The sequence below is a fragment of the Neopelma chrysocephalum genome, unplaced genomic scaffold (assembly GCF_003984885.1).
Source record: "Neopelma chrysocephalum unplaced genomic scaffold, ASM398488v2 Primary Assembly neopelma1_103b, whole genome shotgun sequence".
Taxonomy (NCBI): Eukaryota; Metazoa; Chordata; class Aves; order Passeriformes; family Pipridae; genus Neopelma; species Neopelma chrysocephalum.
Genome location: NW_020897767.1, coordinates 3721916 through 3741915, shown reverse-complemented (window position 1 = coordinate 3741915; position 20000 = coordinate 3721916). Strand labels below are relative to the sequence as shown.

Sequence of the window (20000 nt, the reverse complement as noted above, 5' to 3'; positions counted from 1 at the left end):
CTCTAGGAGAGGATTGAGTTCTACATCCATTGGTAGAATAGAAACAACTGTTCTTTTTCATGGGTGTGAGTAATGAACATCAAGACGAGGAAACTGAGGCAGAGCTACTCATGCCTTTCCTGAGGGGCCACAGACAGGATCAGACACCACTGGCTCTTCCATCTGATGACCATGCTGCAGAAAACCCTTCCCAACAGCAGGATGCATTTGCACAGTTATATGGAGGCCACTGAAGTAATTTTTTGTAATATATGAAACGTAACATTTTATGCAGATCCAGTTTTACCATTTGAATTAAAGCAGTAATGAATTACAGTCCTTCCCCAGGACACATTTGAGTGAAGCTCCTTCATCCAACCATGACTCTTCTAAATTAACATGGATAGAACTCCCAAGCATGGCCACTGTGGGCTCCTCAGTCTAAATGCCTGCTTGTACCTCCAGTTAATTTACCCACATATTATTTACTTACATGCCTTTCAGTGTGATTATGGTTCCCCCAGATAAGTAGAGACATTTAAATTTTCCGTTTCCTTTTAATTTCCAAATGTTTACAGACTATAGCCTGTTCATTAAACTGTTTACTAAAGCCAACACTTGCTTCACTTTATCAACCTCCTCCACAGTTCTTCGGAGTTTTACTCCATCACAGCTCATCTCTGGGCTGAGAACAAACCACTCCCTTCCCTCTCTGTCAAAACAAATATTCCTGAACACCAGAATCATCACTTCGCCCTGCAATGAAGCACCTTTAAATGCAAACAGACCCTTTTTCTTCAAAGTCACTACCAAAATACAAACATACACACACTATGTGAGCTTTACTACAGTTGTACTCTTGACTAACTGCTTTGAGGATTTTTCTTCAAACCCCTAAATCCCCTTTCCCAAGTCAGTGCACTGTGTAACTATTCCACATAATGTGTATTCTTAGATGTGGCTTGCTGTTCCTTGGCATATTATTTTCATATTTATCTACAACAAGTTGCATTTTCAAGCCACTGACTAAATCACCTGTGAGATCCACCTTCTTTCTACAGCTCACCATCCCTTATTGGAGCTGGTCTGGAGACACGACCACAAAAAGTTCAATCACACTCATCCAAATCCATTACCTGTGCTAACCCATTCCCATCTCAGTGACTTAGCCATCCTCAGATCCTCTGAGTTTAGCAGTATAAATTTGATATGGCTGAATTCCACACACAGAATCATAGAATCATTAAATGGTTTGAGTCGAAAGGGACTTTGGAGTTCCTCTAGTTCCAACCCCCTGCCATGGGCAGGGATGTCTTCCACTATCCCAGGTTGATCCAAGCCCCGTCCAACCTGTCCTTGAACACTTCCAGGGATCCAGGGCAGTCACAGCTGCTCTGGGCAACCTGTGCCAGGGTCTCACCACCCTCACAGCCAAGAATTTCTTCCTAATATCCAATCTAACCCTGCCCTCTGGCAGTGGGAAGCCATTCCCTCTTGTCCTGTCACTCCAGGCCCTTGTCCAAGTCTCTCTCCAGCTCTCTTGAAGCCCCTTAAGACACTGGAAGGGGCTCTAAGATCTCCCTGAAGCCTTCTCTCCCCCAGGATGAAAAATCCCAATTCTCTCAGCCTTTGGTCACAGACCCAAAACTGGCTGGTGGTGGCTCCTCTGAAGTATAGGCACAGACCCACCAGGATATACTTTTATATATTTATGCATGGGAAAAGCTGAAGGAGAAACAGGTATTTGCCCTAAATGTGCAAGTCTGTGACTGCACTGAAAGCACTGATTTACCAAACTAAATTTAACTAACAGATTTTGAAAGATCATTGCCGTTATGAAGAACTGCTTGAGGTGTGAGAGGTCAGGCTACCTAGGGAGGCTGTATCCCCCTGCCTGTCTTTAATCTCCCAGCCAATCATCCACTCAATGCACCATTTCTGTTTCTAAAGAGGTTTCCTTCTTAGTTTTCAACCCTTATAAATCTGATCCGTCATTGAAGAATTCCCAATAATATTAGATAAAACTCCACCAATTTCTCTCTGGAATAAACTCTTTAATATCTTTTATTTAAGACATGTGTGTGCAATCAATTCCATGGTATTTACTTGTATTACACACACAGTATTCATCATCTTGACAATTTTTAAAAGTTTTAGAACACCATTTCACTTAACAGTTTGAAAAAAAAGAAAAAAAGAAGAGATTTATTTGATGGTTAACTTTGGAACAAGTTATCTGCATTAACTTCCATTGTTTTGGCATAAAGTAGTTCTGTATATTTTACTAACAACAGTGGAGACATGATAAAGGATGTAGGCAGAGAGCCATAAACAGCTCTCGCTGCAACCCACGGTGTTCGTGTAAAGGCATTAATTTTTGGACTTTGATTGGAACACGTCTCTGTGCTCAGCCACTTGGATTTTCCTAAATACAACCCCGTATAAAACCTTGTACCTGAATAGAACAATTTCAACGGCGGAAAGAGCGTTGTAAATCATGTGTGGTATAAACTTGTCCACATGATTGGAATGATATAATGGATACTGGAGTCCCTAACCACTAGCTAATGTTCTTTATGACACTTAAATAAATGACCTGAAAATAAACTAATAACAACACGAAATCTTCTAAACCTGTTCATGTGTATTTCCCAAAAGCAGGCTGGAGAACGACAATGTCTAGTTAGCACATTTTTTGTGTTTACATTTTCTCCAGAACATTTTTGCTCCAGCTACTCTATTTTTCCTCTTTCAGACTCGAATTAATTCTTCTTTTCTGACACCTTCCATCCAGTACCTGCCCAGATCACAGTCATTTAAAACATCAAGACCTTTCAGGACTTTTACATCACCATGATGGTTATGGAGTAGCAGAGGTGGGGCAAGAGCAGACATAGGCTTAAAAGACTAGACATAAGGAAGAATTTTTTAAATTTTATGTGGCTTTTTATGATGAAGGTGGTGAAGCTGTGGCTGCCCCTCCCCTGGAAGTGTCCAAGGCCAGGTTGGACAGGGCTTGGAGCAACCTGGTCTAGTGGAAGGTGTCCCTGCCCATGGCAGGGTAGTGGAACTAGTTGATATTTAAGGTCCCTTCCAACCCAAACCATTCCATGATTCTAAAAAACAAGCTAGAGAGTTACCACAGTAGAGAGGTCGGATTTAGTGATCGAGAAGGATGCACCATTTTTCCCAACCTTAGTTACAAAACACACCAGTCACATAAGAAAAATGTCATAGCATTCTATTTTTAATATGGGAGAAGGATTTCATTGTTATTATTAACTTGTGGCAGCAAAATCCTCCACAAGTGAAACTTTCTCGAAAAAAAATTATCATCAAAGCATACAATTATTAACACTTTCAACAGATTCTACAAGGTACTGTCTCTTCAAGTTAAAAAAAACATGGAAAAAGTTTTACCTTTGTGCATAACTCATATATACTTAAACACTGAAAGTTCAGAACAAACAGTGAGACACTTAGATATCTAATTTTAGTCTCATAACTTGTGTTCAAAACTGGTTTTCTTTTATGTATTCAGATTTTTGAGTCTCTCTAACACATTTAACAACCAATTTTAAAACTTTATGAAGACTTTACAGAGAGTAAGCCTTGAAAACTTTCCCTTTTTGCATACTAGGTTAAAAAGACAGGATAAAAATTAAACTAAGTTCATATATATAATAAAAATTCAATATCCTAAAAAGTAGAGTTTCAATCTAACTACTTGCTATTTTGAGTAACAGACATTTTTTAAACTTATAATCTATTTACTATGGGGTTTTTTTTTCATTTATGCCATGAAATCCTGCTCTGAGGAAATCCATGTGCTTTTCCTTGAAGCAGATGTGCGTTTTTCCCAGCTCTTTTGTAATATGTTGCCATGTTCCATTGTACGTGTTTACTTATAGAACTTTATTTGCCTTAATGAAAAATTATTTATGGGGATTGGTTTCTTTTCCATGGCACCAAGAGTCACTTTGTGACACCGTTTTGTTAACAACAACAACAACAACAAAAAAAGGATGGAAGGGCCATGATGTCACTGCCCGATGAATAGAGACCACATTAGAAAGATAAACTGGAGTGCTGGTTTAGGTTAGACCAGATTATACAACTGTTTTCTAGAATTTTTAAGAATGGCTATAATATTAAAAAAAAATAAATAATTTGCATTAATAAAAATTTGCAATTCTGAAAACAGTTACTTTGGAAGCAAAGTTATAGTTCTGAAAGTGCAATGGATTTCATTATTTACTTATTTATTATATTGCCATTAAAAAGTTTAAAAATACTAAAATAAGATCAGAGATTCATGGAATGGTTTGGGTTGGAAGGGACCTTAAATATCAACTAGTTCCACCCCCTGCCATGGGCGGGGACACTTTCCACTATCCCAGGTTGATCCAAGCCCTGTCCAACCTGGCCTTGGACACTTCCAGGGATGGGGCAGCCACAGCTTCTCTGGGCAACTTATTTCAGTCCTTCACCACCCTCACAGGGAAGAATTTCTTCCTATTCTTCCTACTGATAAAAATTGGCCTTTCTGTAAAAGCAGTTACATTTGAAAGCAATGTTATAGTTCAGAAAGTGTAGTGGATTTTTTGTTTATTTATGATATTGCCATTAAAAGGTTCAAATATAAAATAAGACAGTCATAATCAGATACATTAGAAACCTTCCCCAGGCCTTAGAGCTGGAGCACAGACATTTCAGAGCTGCTGTGTCTCCCCCATCACTCATGCACCATCACGGCATAACTTACAAGTTCACCGCCTGAGAATTCCCTTTGTTTTTCTTCAATCACGATCACAAATGTCTCTTTGCTAACTGCTGATACATTTAGCAGAATTTTTGTGGCCTAAATCACTACAGAGGTTCTTGGAGAGCTGCTGTGACTCTAATACCTGGAGTCCCCTTGGCTTATAATGGTTGTGATCGACTGTCGTTGGCAATAAGTAAAAAATTTCACTTTTGCCCTTTCTTTCTTTCTGCTTCCTTGAATTTATCTTGTTCCCAGACTGAATTTGTTCCTGAAACTACTACAAGTATATGCAAAACTATACAACCATGAACACATATTACTGGTCAAACACTGTAAAAATATAAAAGTTTTTTCAAAATTCAGAATTTTGTCTAATCTATTCTAAGAAATAAAAAAAAGGTCATTAAAGCAGATCTTTGGAGGCCAAACTGGAACAGACAGCAACTCCATTAGTATATACTTACTTTTCATATTTATATATAAAAATATACATTTATATTTTTATATTTAATATTATGAATCAGCTGATAACAATAAAACTGAGGCACTTATATTTACCTACTTCTCAAAAGATTGCAAAAAATTCAAAACTGGGAGTAGAGTCACAGTTCAGAAAGTCTTTTCTTCATTTTTTTCTCTACAACTACTGTCACATTTTGCTCTACAGCAAAATAAGCGTTCCTAAGTGTGGTCAGGTGCCTTGAAGCTGTACTACAGTTCAAACCAAAAAGCTCAAAAGAAGATTCCTCGATATTCAGGGAATTTGATATTAGGGTTTATTGAAGTTGTCACATACTTTCGGGGATCTAATTTCACTTTCTGATCTTCAGCAATGGCTGTAATTCTTCATTCAGAAGAGGGAAGAGATTACTTGTCAGCAGTAATCTCTAACACAGATAATGCCATATAAATATTAGGGGCTTATAAGCATGGACAAGGATTAGGAGCAAAGAGGGAGAACAGAAAGAAAACTGAACAGAGCCAAGATTAAGCACTGGGAAGGGCATGGCAAAAGAAAATCCAAGGTCTGCGGCTCAGCTTGTCTTCCCACAGCAGAATATATCTTTCCCTGGGTAGAATAAGTACAGTTTACACTGATTTCCCTGCTTGCAAACTGCAAGATGTAGAAACATGAAATATTATTTGAGATGTGATCATTATATTCTCTTTGCTATGACAGAGGAGAAACTTGGGAAACCATCGAGGCTGAAAGGTCTCTGGTCCAATCTCGTGCTCAAAGCCCATCCAGCTGGACCAGGTTTCTCAGAGCCTCATCCAGTCAAATTTTAACTCTCACCAAAGGCCAAGAATGGAGATTTAATATGCAGGCATTAAATATGTGAGAGGTGTTGCTGCCAGCAGGGACTATGAGGTGAACAACAACACGGGAGAGAACTAAAGCTGACCAGGACATCCTCCTTCCTGGTCAGAGAGAAGAACTGGTACGTAACCTATACAATGGATAAACCAGGGGAGGGATCACCAGGTCTGACTTACTTCTGACAAAACAGCCACAACAATGTTGTTTCAGCAAGAAATTAGCTGAATGCAACAATCCTGTCACTTCAGTGGTGTGCCTGAATAGCAGGCAGGATCCAGAGATGCTCCTGTAGGAAACAGGCTGGATCCAGATCAGCCACGGGCAGTTGGCTTTGACCCAACTTGGTCCATGAGAGTGGGGAAGGAAGATGAGACAGGCAGGAGAGATGCCAACAGTAAACACAGTAGAAGAGAAACAGGTTAATTCTCACTTTCCTCAAACAATAACTTCCACCTATTTTTCCAAATAATTTCTGAGTGAAATCCCTCAATATCCAGAATTCGTATCTGACACTGTCAAAAATTTCCACTTTCAATTAACATTTACACTTTTCTTTCCAATCTAGTTTCACTCTCATTCAACAACACTGCTATTTGTTTATTCTCTAAGATGCCACACCTGTAGCTCAATCTCAGGAGGATGGTCAAACTGATTTCTTAACCTTCCCTTAAACATTACATTTGAATTCCTAACATTAAGATCACTGTTCCAGGTGCACTGTAAAACCCACACCCCAGATGACCAAGACTTTAAAAAGTCAACTCTTATTCACAGAATCACAGGATGGGTTGGAAGGATCTTAAAAGACCACCCAGTTTCAAACCCCCTGCCATAGGCAGGGACACCTTCCACTATCCCAGGTTGCTCCAAGCCCCATCCAACCTGGCCTTAGACACTTTCAGGGATGGGGCAGCCACAGCTTCTCTGGGCAACCTGTGCCAGTGTGTCAGAAATTATTCCTCAAAATCCATGGAAAGGTACTACCTTCCAAAACACAAGGCTGCAGTGAAACTATGCAAAACAGGAACAAAGGCAGGTGAAACTATCCCTGGAAGTCTAAGCTTCCCTGGCATTCAGCCCTCTGTGCTGCTGCTCGTTAGACATAATTTCAGCCAAAAGCATGTCTAGCCTAACCCAGTACTTGTGGGATTAGTCCATTTTGTTACCTATTTGCTCCTGACAAATGACTTCAAAAATATCTTAAGCACTTTAGGTCAGGAAAAAAAAAATCAGAGAGTAATCACTCTGCATTTTAATTCCAGAAGGGAGATCCTGGACCCACAGAAGTCAAAGACAAACTTGTCTTTGACATCAAGTGAGACTGAGTTTGACCCTAAATATATTATTTCTGAGTTCACATCTTCAATTCCCTGAGACCCTTTAACACTAAATATATGAATCCGTGCAGTTATAATTTCTAAGACCATCATTCTCCACAAATGAAATGGTGATAATTTAAAAACTCCTCAGAAAGATGGTAATGAACTACAATACATATTTTATAACGCAGGTGAAAATAACTTATGCATTATTTTGTGCAAGATATGAAAACACGGATTAATTGATAGTTCAGAAAAAAAGTAATTTTCTCTATAATTAGACACTGACTGTGTAGATCTGCTGCACCAACACCACAAAGTAACTCTGGGAGCCCTAAGAGTCCTCTTGATAACAACTGCCAGAAATTCAGAAATTGTTGACTTAAGTTCTCCTTCTGCAGAAGTTCAAAAGAATGAATTACACTATGGGGAAAAAAGTTAGGCTTCTGAGAATTGCAAGGTTTTTAAGGTTCTTTAGGATTCTAAAGGATTGGTCATGTTCATTAGTGCTTCCTGAAACAGAAAAAAAACCCAACTCAGCTCTCGAGTGTTTATTTAGAAAATGCAAATTTCACACAGAGCTACAGACAATGCAGAATCTCCTCTTGCTAAACACAACTGGAAACGGGTGTTTGAAAACTGATCATCTTTTTTTTTTTTTTTTAATTAAACTAATACCAGGATCCTGTAACATATAATTTCCTGTTTTGTGGAACTACTTCTAATCAGGATATATAGGATGGATGTCCCCTTTAAACAGGCTGCTTTGCAACATACGCAATGCAGAAGGGAGTGCTATCATAACACTTCAATAGTTAAGTGACTTTATGAGAAAAATACTTCCAAATGTTTCCTAAAACCTTCCAAACCGCACCAAAGAACATTATCGTAATATTATGTTTCCCCATGGCCTCCAATATTTAAGCTTGCTATTCTCGAAATGATACTTGGATGAAAAATATAAGTTTATGTAATGTATAAATTGTTCCTAGAAGTAAAGCTGCCTTTAAAATAACTCCGTATAGATGTCAGATATTTTACATTTTCAATAGCCTTTCTTTATTAATTGAAGAAATGGCATGGCAGTGCTTTGGGCTGCACGGGAATAATCTGTATTTTAAAACTGAGCAGTCACTGTGTGATCTTATTCCTCGCAAATACTGAGAACAATAACTGTCCTGACCGATTACATATCAAGTTACCCTTAATAGATATCCATATTTCTTGTGCAGTATACATAATCCATATAAACTGTACACCATATATCAATACCATATTCCAGCGAATCCACCATCAAAGAGTTCGTTTATAGTAGGTTTTCATTTGACTGGGGGTTGTAACGTTCTGTGCAATCATATCCCAACCATTTCAGGGATTTTGCCAGCAAGCTGCTTTTTGGCAGATTATTGGCAGTACATATTGGCAACAAAGTAGTGCAACTAAGCCCTTCTTATAACTTACAGGTAAATAATGATTTTAATAAATTTATGTAAAATGTTCCACTTGCTTACATCTGGTTTTGATAATTCGCTCGCCTGCGCAAATGCAAACTTCTGTGCGTTTCTCAGGAAAGCACATTTTTCACCTGAATTATTTAATGTTTTCTCAGGTACCCCAATAAATAAGCAATGAAGCCTGCTTTCATTTGGAGGCTTAACTGAAGAAAGTTTTATCTGAAAAAGCTAGGCAAATTAATTAAAAATAACAATCGTATGCACAGAAAAATTTAAAACACACTTTGTCCGCAACACAACATTCAAATAGTAAGACACACTCATTTTTGGGCTATTGTGGAGCTACTGCAGCCACAGGGCATTCAAATTGGATGGTCCAGTCAACTGGCTCTGGTCCTCAGGATCACATAATGTAGGGATTTTGACCTCCATTTCAAAATGTGTCATTAGATTAATTTGCTCCTTGTTTTTGCAGTACAACCAAAGTTTAAATTTGTATGTCTACTAGGCAGTATGGTCTAGAGGAAATTCCAAGTTTTAATTCCATTTTTGCCAGCGTGTCATTCATTGTTCAAATTTCAGAAGTCTCTTTCCACCTCTAGAACTAGAATGGCAGTAACTCTGCCCAGTAAAAGATCAAGTTTTTGTCAAAAAGCTCTAAAAAGATTAATACTACTAACAGCAATGTCATTACAGGACAAAAACACCCTCAAAAACCTTGGACACCCCTTTTCTGGTGTAAATCAGTTTGACAGTGATGCTGATGTAAGATCCCTGATCATCTGCCTTTCAGCATCTGGGTGCCAGAAGAATCCCTGGGGAGCCTGTACCTCTGAATTCTGTAAAACACTTGTGGCCCATCAATGAGCTACCTATGACATTAAAGTCAGCAAAATAAAAAGAGAGAGGTTCAGTTTTGCGTTAGAAAAAAGAAAAAAGAGCATTGATACGAACAGCACTGCTACCCTTACACGCTGAGTTACCAGTCTGGTGACAGATCTGCACAATGGACAACAGCAAGGGTGGTGCCTACTCCATAAGGAGTTACTAGTTTGTGAGCAGCTTGAGCAGGACATGGCCATGGTTTGGGTTGGAATGGACCTTAAAGCTGATCTGGTTCCAAATCCCCTGCCATGGGCAGGGACACCTCCCACTATCCCAGGTTGCTCCAAGCCCCGTCCAACCCGGCCTTGGACACTTCCAGGGATCCAGGGGCAGCCACAGCTTCTCTGGGCAACCTGTGCCAGGGCCTCCCCACCCTCATAGCAAAGAATTTCTTTCTAATATCTACTCTAACCCTGCCCTCTGGCAGTGGGAAGCCATTACCCGTGTCCTGTCCCTCCATCCCTTGTCCAAAGTCCCTCTCCAGCTCTCCTGGAGCCCCTTTAGGCACTGGAAGGGGCTCTCAGGTCTCTCTGGAGTCTTCTCTTCTCCAGGTGAACACCCCCAGCTCTCCCAGCCTGTCTCCAAAGCAGAGGGGCTCCAGCCCTCGGAGTATCTTCTGGTGATAATTATCACCAGTTGCCCCCGTGCTCCTCATGCCTTTCACTCCACATGCTGGGATCACACATTCAGCCTCTGGAACACATATCTGTGATTAGGAGAAGCAATATACTTCAAAAGGTTTAACAAGGCCAGTGTCCATTCTGCTCTGTTTGTGGATACATCTCAGAATTATATTAAATAATTGCTTTGAATAGGGCCTGTAATGAATAGGGAACAATTAATTAAGCACGAGATTTTACTTGTGCCCAATTCAGCCTAGAACTTGCTTGCTGGTTTTGAGCATTTATTCATTCATGGAGCTGGCAGTTTAGGATTTTGTAAGGCTTGGCAACATGGTTAAAACCCCCTCAAGAAATTCTTGTTGAGATCTATTGGCCATGCTGGTACAACTCGCTGCTGCTGTAGTGGACTTGCTTTTAATTTGATCTGTTTCATGGATTCGGTATCCTTCCAGCACGTTAGAAACCTAAGGGCATATATTTGTATTGTTTAAAGGCAGGAAATTCTGTGAACTGAAATGAGAACATATCCCTTTTGCCTTTAAGGACTTTTGTTATTTTCTTTTCCTTTTGGGGTTTTTGGAAACAAAACCAGTGAAAGCTTAAAGTTTTGAACAATAGCAAATTACTTTCAAGGAAAAAAAAGTAAAATACCAAGTATACTTTTATAACTTTATTCATACACTTTGTATATATGTAAATTGCACTTATCCAAGCATCAGAAAATACCATTCACAGCAGGGCCTTATGTTGCAACAGGATCATACTGGTTTTGTCATAAAAGACTGTGGACTTTGCTGTTTTATTCCTTTACTACCTTGTATTAACTTGTACCCCACTGACTTCATGACAGAGCTGACTTGTTTCATGCTAACCACAGAACTAGGGCAATCACATTCCTATTGTAAGGAGGAAAACTACCAATCTTTGCAGCTCTTTCACTTTAACTCCTTGTCCAAAGAGTCCCACAACCTTCCTTTAGTTGATGCAAAAAGCAGGTCTGAATTTTGGGATAGGAAGAGAGAACTGGTGGAAGATGAACAAGGACATATAACCTGCTAAAATTAAAGAGTTGGGGCGATATTGCCTTTTAGACAACTACAGCAGCAAACTTTCTTACAGCAGTTCTGTACTACTTAGGGAAGGACTGGAGGCAGAGTGGCTGCATTAGCACAGAGACCTGATCCCAGCAGGATGCATCAATCCTAGTGCAGTGGTGCACAAATACATCCACACTGCTTCTGGTGCTCACACCAGCTCAGTATCTTTATTGCACATAATGAATTACACTGTACTACTTAATAAGAAGAGGGTTATAGGTTATAGCCATGGTTATGGCTCTCTGGAATACTCCTGCCTCGTGACAGAGTGCAGAGATTCAACTAAGTCTGCAAGAAAACTTGCTGGAGGACAGCTCATGTGCCACAACCTCAAGTGCAGCCATTTCAGCAAGAGCCTGAACACTTACCCAGCACTTACCCAGCGGCGCTCCCTGCATGAGGCACACAACAAGCTGACTGTTCCTATCACACCAGCTTAATGGCTAAATATAAATTACAGTGGGATGCAGAGCTTGAGAGAGACATTTGACACCCAAGACTCTGCCTGGCCACTGGATCTCTCCTAGCTAGTGTTTCTTCACACACTAATCCCTCTTCCTGGACAGCAGTGATTGTGACACTGGCGAGCTGCAGGACTTGGGTTTGTTTGCTTTCATTTGGCACAGTGCTTCGTGCCCATCTCTTCTATTCTTGGAGGTTACAACAACTGAAGCAGGGATCATAACAAGGCACAATCAATCATCATCATAAATACAGCTGCTTCCATGGAGTCAAAGCCTTTGGAGGAGAAGACTCTTAGTAAGAGATTTGAAAGAACATGAAGAAGTGGCTTAACTCTAAGTGCTTGCAGTAATGACTTCCAAAGGAACACTCCTGATCATCAACCCTGGGGAATAAAGAGCTGAAGGACACTCATGTTCATCCATGGACTCTCTCACTTCTACATAAAAGCAAAGGGATCCATAATAATCAGCTGTAACACTTCTGTGGTCTTTCCTGCAGAGGTGGGCAATGAAGAGAAAGGCTTGGCTACCACCCAGACATCACAGGGTGCATCACCTCCCCTATGGAAAAGGCAGGGATCCAAAACTTAGCACCAATGATAACCACAAGTACCCCAACTGTTCTTTTCCCCCGAACACTTTCTCTTATTCAGTGTACACTAATTTAACAGTTTTGCCCAAGTGCTCAAAGAATAACTGATGTTATATTTTGAAACATCACAGCATACAGATGTTTAAATCATCTATTCAACATGCTTATACAGAACCAACCAGAAGCCACCAGTTAAACAAGTCCTGCCTACCTTATATTCAGCTCTTCTGAAAATGTAGTTAAAGATTCTTAGGGCAAAAATGACGACTAAGTTCATGAACTGCCTCGAAAAATTGGCTGTGACACTACTTATTAAAAGTTATGATAAAGTAGAAGGTCCAACTAAAAGGAGCAGATGCACTGTTTGCTAAGTTGTAGCTGCAGACAGAATTTTTGGTGCCAAGATCAAAAGAACAAGGTGTTCATATAAATGGCATTTTATTTTGATCCTATTATTCTATACGAGCTCGAGGAGAGATCAAAGGAAAAAGCACCCAGGTTTCACTATTAACACTTAACATAACTCCAGTCGGAAAATCCTCTCCAGATTGCCAGTGCAATTTAAAGCCCAGCACATTTTTGTTGTTCTGTTAGGTTAATATACCTGGAGGCACAGGTTTGATTCCTTGACCACCTTTTCCATTGTGGAAAAATGCTTCTGTTATACATAATTTCAGTTATTTTCATTTTTACGACAGCAAAGACACCCCGGCTCTGGGAAGTGCACTGATTTGGGTCGTACCCGCTGCCCTGGAGAGCCAGGCTGCCCTGAAGTGGTGACAATATATTACTGACTGGGAAATTCAATACCATTGGAGTCAAGTACTAAAGTGTGGCTCAGCCCCTGCCAAAGCATACCAGCTTCCACTCAGAATGTAAACAAACCTAATGGGCCTTTCAAATATCTAAAAGTTCCTCCTGATAGCTGGCAAGAATAAATGTGCTTTAATATGTTCTATTGCTTATTATGACATTACCCAGGACTACTACTATTAATTAATGGTTCCATTGCCTCTCTTAGCACCCAGTGGTTTTGCATAAAGAAAAAATAATAACATATTGTATTTCTTACAACGCCAAACTATGCCCAACTAATTTTAATATTCATGCTTTCTTTGAATGGAAGCTTCTCACTGATGATTCAGTAACTTCAGTAAGGGCAGATATTTCAGAATTGCACTTCCACTGAATTTCTTTGACTTTGATTTCTAGGACTGCAGAAAGCTGCCAATAAACAGGTATCGCTTATTGGACTACCTTTGGAAAAATCAGCAATCAAGCATTCATAAGAAAAAAAAAAAGAGTGCATATGTCCTTCCCTTCCTTGCCACCCCCTCCTCACTTGCTATTAAAGCATTTGAGTTAAAAAGACGTTCCAAAGTTTATTGTAAATGCCAAAAAGCGGGCACTGATCCCACAGGAGCTGGCTCAGCTATGGGCCACCATGTCGAACACATTAATTTTATCCAAATCTGTTCCAAGGAGTGGGTTTGGGGTGGTAGTTTTGGGGTTGAGTTTTATTTTTGTCTTAATATTAGTAGATTGTCAGAGGTGAGGGGAGGTGAGGAGGTGGCAAGTCATGACTTTGGGAACTCACACAAATGAGCTGTGCCCTAGAGTGAACATGACAATTATGGGTTAAACGGGGGAAAAACATCTCATGCACAGTCAGAATATGTTCATGTTACACACAGCAGCCAGCTGGCTATAAATCCAAGAAGTAAGCTGGAAAGCTTTAGAGTTTAAATGGATGAATACAGATATAGATGGAAGAACAGTAGTTTGTCCCCATTTGAATGGCTTTTAACTGAAAAGAGTGGATTGCTTTCACGAGGGTTTGCCAGAAGAGCAACCTTGTTGAGAGGAAAAAAAGAATAAGTCTGATGATTGGGACATTCCATATATTTATATTTTCTATTTTGTTTTGAGACAGAGAAGTCTGATTCAGCGTGTCTGAACAATTATAACACGGCTTTACATGCAGGTGTTCCAGTAAACAGGGACACAAGTTCCTTAATAACACCTTGCAGCTGATGATCCATAAACAGGATTACTCTATTAATTTATTTCAGATTCAAATTACCACGAGCTGAGCTGTGAGAAGCCACGGACTATTTGTCTTTCCATACTTCCAGCTCCAAGCAGGGTAAGCTATAGCCTTCTCTACTCTGTACATTTGCATCACTGAGCCGATGGCCAACGATCCCACCCGTGCACAGATACAGCAGACCACCCTGAGGCTGCTAAACCAACACCTTCCTGGCAGGTACACAGGATGAGAGAGGCATTTCTGAGACTTTTTTTCACTCTTTAGTAAATAAAGTTGACTAGAAAAACCTACTGGATTCTAGGCCCAAGAAATGTCCTGAGAGGTTTTCATAAATGGATGAACCTGAACGACTTGGGGTTGACCCACGCAGGACCAAGAGCTGGACTTCAATGATCCTTGTGAGTCCCTTCCAACTCAGGATATCCTATGATTCTTCAGCTTTCTAGAAGTCTGCCTGAACATTTTGGGATGTCAGCAAGATGCACACTTGCTCTTTCTCTGCTCCACCTGAGGCAGATGCAATTCACTCTTGAATCCAAAAACAGAGCTCTGGTTCCTACTTATCAGCTAAATATCAAATATCAGCTAAACTTTAAAGGCATAAAGGAACACTACATTCATAATCTATGTTCATATTAATTTATGCGTTATATATATATATGTTTTTCCAAAACTTTTTGGTGTTTAGAAGTGGCTGCAAGCTCATGGGTTTGATGTACTCACTGTTGACAGAATCAGATGGGAACTGTAGGAAGACTGATAACAGCTTTGCTCCCCAAAACCTTTCTCCTGTGTCTCTGAACTGACTGAATGGGAACTGAGAGGGAAAAGAACAAAGATTTGCTGTTCTTTACAGTCACGCAACGAAAGTGTAGGTTAAGTACAGGAAGTATTTGCAGATTCCAGATATTCTGTGGACCTTTGTTGCTTTTCCTTGCATTCAGATCTAATCTCAGCCCCTGCGCAGAGCTGGACTTTCATGTTCTGAGGTCCTTCACTAAGAGAAAACCCAACCCACTGCAACACTTAGGGCAAAGTGGACTCAAGACACAGATTTTAACTTCAGCCTTTTGTAGGCATTTACTCATGCTAGTGCATTATGCAAAAAAATGTTTCACCAAGAAGAGATGGCTTAAAGTACACTAATGAATAAATTAATAAATATATTTAATATATACTCATAGTACAACACACCTACAAACTGACAAGATAGAGCTAAAACTTTTAGAAGTTTGGATAAACAGTTGGATGTTCCACATCAAATATAACACCATTGTGTGATCCTTAAGCTTCAGTGGTATAAAATCACTGAGTGTTTCTTTTTTTTTTTTCTGATACCAAATATGTATTTACCTCCAACTGACTCAAGTCACCATTAATAACTACCAAGATATTTTTAGGAGGTCCTTCAAACAGAAGGGTAGTACTCTTACTAAGCAATAAATTGTGTTTGTTTCTTTAGCTTCAATCAAGCATCAATTTTGGATTATTTGTCTGAAGTCAGAATTCTTAAAATATGCCCTTTTTTTATAGAACCAATTTCTGGAGGAAAAAAAAATCCTCTCCACAATTTGAGTGCAATCAGCTATTCTAATATCACTGGCTCTGACTTGGAGGTAAGGTTATGATCAGATGTATTTAAGGAGTGCTGTATGATTAATTTAAGAGGTGTCCCACCAGTAATCACATGAATAAGCATAAACAACATTGTTTTACTTTTGTTATGCTGCTGTATCACCTTTGATTCTCAGAAACCTGCTTGTACCTACACAGTTCTGAATTTTGCAGGAGAAGGGCTCGCAGCAGGATAGGCAACTCAAATTTGTCAATCAGCAATATCTGGCATTGAAAATAGTTCTGAATATGAATAGGAAAATATCTGGCTGTCAGATATTCAGAAGAATTTTATGCCAAAGCATTGCTAGGGAAATTTCCAGCTCTCACAAGAGCATTCAGCTAATTCCTGATGAATCATCTGCACCTTTGGGTGCTTACTGGAAGCACATTCCTCCTTTTCCTTTATTTTCCTGTGTGAAGAAAACAGAAAATGGAACTCTCACCAGAAAATAAGAAAAACATTAACCTCTAAGTCCCTTGGATTTTGGTAAACAGTGAGATCACTGGAAATCTTAGCTTCTGCATATGAATTAGAGGAGAATAATGGCACTGAGCAAAAAGTCATGGACTATGTTCATCAATATGTGCCTTTTATGTAAACTAGATTGTTAATTGAAAACCCATTTTCAGAGTCTCTTAAGAGGCAATCACCTTAAAATTAATCAAAGTTCTGTTTCGTTGTTGTTTTTTTAATGGGGTTTGTGCTCCTTTGGATGCTCAGAAAATTGCTTGGAGCAGAGACTGGAGCCAGAAGCTTTGGAGTTCATGTCTGAGAGTCCATCTTTCCCAGTGGGGATGAGCCTGGACAAAAGGAGGCTCAGGGGGGACCTTACTGCTCTGTGCAAATCCCTGACAGGAGGCTGTAGCCAGGTGGGGGTCGGGCTCTGCTCCCAGGGAACAAGTGACAAGAGGAAACGGCCTCAAGTTGTGCCAGGGGACGTTTACACTGGATATGAGGGAAAATGTCTCCACTGAAAGGGTGGTCAGGCATTGGAACAGGGTGCCCAGGGCAGTGGTGGAGTCCCCATACCTGGAGAGATTTAAAAGGCATGTAGATGTGGCACTTGGGGACATGGGTTAGTGGTGGGCTTGGTAGTGCTGGAGGAACAAAGTTCCTTCAGTGCCTAGTAATGACTCGTTAAAAAAATAATTTCATCCTAGTAGCACAGTGATAGATATCAAAGGTGAAAATTTGCCATTATTTTGCACTCAAAGAGCCTGAAAACATTTTCAAACAGCAAAGAGGAAAGGTCTGTATTTGTCTACAGATGTATTTTCTTAACATTTTTTTTCATCAATTTATTTCAGCAAGAATGGTCAACTTAAATTTTTCAGTGTCTTCAAGGACCTTATTTCATGAATTTGTATAAAAGGCAGAAAAGTATATATAAATGTTTTAAAAGCAGCCAGGCATACGAGCAAGAGTTTTTGTGGAAACAGTGCCATTAGATTTAAAATGCCAAACACTCAAATTACTTCTGACACATTTGATCTGAGTCGCTTTTGAATTTGCACCTACAAACAATAAAAAATACTGGTTCTGAAGGAGACTGATTATTTCCTTTGCAATATTTTACCACAGAGAAGTTATTCTCTCTTTCTCCCAGATCTGACAGCCATTCAAATGCCCTGGGTTTGCTGCACACTAAACTAGAAATATGATCTCTACTTGGAAACACCCCTCAAAAACAGTTTCTCCTGTCAATTCTCAGTAACTGCATTCAATAACAAGCGTGACTATTGAACTCTGAAAATATCAATGTTCAGTCATCTTCCTGAGCTTACACGTCCCAGCTGCAGGGAATAAAGACGCTGAAAGACCGCGATCTCTCCCCATCGTTTCGATGTTTATCATAACCCTTTGTGATATTTAATTGGCACTGCTTTCTGCTCCTTCATTTCCAAAGGGATGAATCACAGAGACACGGTCTTCCAGGAACCAACCACTTGAGCTATTCTCTGCACTTCCTTCAACTGCTCCTCGACCGCAGCCAGCCCTCTGATTGACCCCACCTTTAATCAATGTTCAGCTGGAGAGTCTCAGCTAAAATGGGTATTAAGCCTTCTGAGAAGAGAATGACTAATCAACACCTAAAAGCCAGAATTATGACAGCAAACTTCACAGAGCCTCCCGCAGCCAGTGGCGCTTGTTCACAGGCTGGAGTGAGGAAAAGCCACCTCTGAAGGTCAGATTTCCTCACTTTCTTATACAATAATAATACATTGTGTTGTCTATAGACTACTCTGAGCTATACATGGGACTTAATCACAGATTAATGCAAAAACTAGGGGGTATAGTCTCCATCAGGTACTCTTCATTATAGTTAACAGTTAAGGTACAACTTGCCAAAAACTGGATCAGCAAGCCAACAGTTCATTAAAAAAGACAAACAACTCCTCTGTTGGTCGTTCTACTCCAACTACCAGGCTCAGTTCTGTCACAAATGGTAGAATAAACTCCTGGTCGTGTATTAGTTTGAAGTGGCTTAGGTGCCACCACTAAGGACCATCAGCTAATGGCCAAGGAAGATGCAGGAAGCCTCCTAGTCCCTCCATCTCCAGACCCAATTTATCAGCTACTGCTATTTTCAGCAGTCCCTTGACTTCTCTGTCCCAAATAGGTGGTTATTTTGCTCTGATGCCAAAACCTGATACCTGATCTACTTCTGTGGCTTCCTGATCTTACTGCACCACAACCAACAGCAACAATGAAACACATTTTTTACAGAGTAACACGTTAAAAAAAATCCAGGCTTTTATGAAAAAGGTTTCTCCTAGGTATAGTGTTTACAAAGAGTAATAGAAACTATTTTTAGAACTCTGGGAACGTAGTCCTTAACTCCAAATAATCCCAGAATTATTTGCCATTAGCTATCCATTACAATTCGGAACCTGGGTCTAACTTGGAAGTTTTGTATGTTTACTCTAAGTTTTACAGTATGTTAAGAGCTTTTATTACCTTTTTACAGGAAGCAATACAGAATTATTTGTACTGGAACAACCAGTAAGCCAATGGCCTTCCATTTCTGAAGTTCCCTAGTTATCCTAAAATAATAAAAATACACCAAGAAAGCGGCAAGAAAGTAAGTGGACACTTCTCCACAGCATCTCAGCAATAAACAGCAGAACTGTGGCACTTCAGCGGAATGTTCCAAACCTAAATTGAATGGCAGCATGATTGCTGTGGTTCCAGTTATGTTAATTAGGCTGGATTCATGGTTCATTGAGGCTGCAATTATGCTGCAAAGAAATGCTTCAAGCAGGCTATCCCATCCTCCTGCAGCCTGCTGAGTGTGCTCCCATTCTTCTTGGGGCAAAAAGACTTTCTAAAGGGATTAGACATTGGAGTCACATTTACACTTAGACCACATGGTTTGTGAAGATGCAATTAGATGACCACGTTCTGGTACTTTCTTCTTTTTCAGATTTATTAGGAAAAGTAGCTTTCCAAGTTCATTGGCCATTTTTAAAGCATGCTTTACTTTGCCAATTTGCATACTTAAGCATACAAATTATAAGCCTTATTAGCCCCATTTGAGCCATAGGGTAAGTGAAGAAGGGGAAGAGTTTTGCCCAAAGTTATGTAGTTCTTCAGTGCAAAGAGAACTGAAGTATCTCCCATCTTCTCAGGTTAATGGTTGGCCTGATGATCTTAGAGGGCTTTTCCAATCTAAATGTGTCTATGACTCTTTTAATGACATTTCCTGATGGACCACTGTGGGTAGGACACACACACCACACAAAGTGCAAAACCTTCTGCTGGAAGGGTAATTTAAATAAGTGGCAGGGAGGCCTGCAGTGCCTCATGCAACCAGCCAGACACTCTCAGGCACG

At 39.9% G+C, this 20000-nt stretch overlaps 1 protein-coding gene across 10 annotated transcripts in view; it reads right to left on the bottom strand.

The window, feature by feature from the left end:
* GTDC1 (glycosyltransferase like domain containing 1) overlaps positions 1-20000 on the bottom strand; it is a 181218-nt gene that overhangs the window by 37842 nt on the left and 123376 nt on the right. The gene's annotated exons all lie outside the window — the stretch shown is intronic.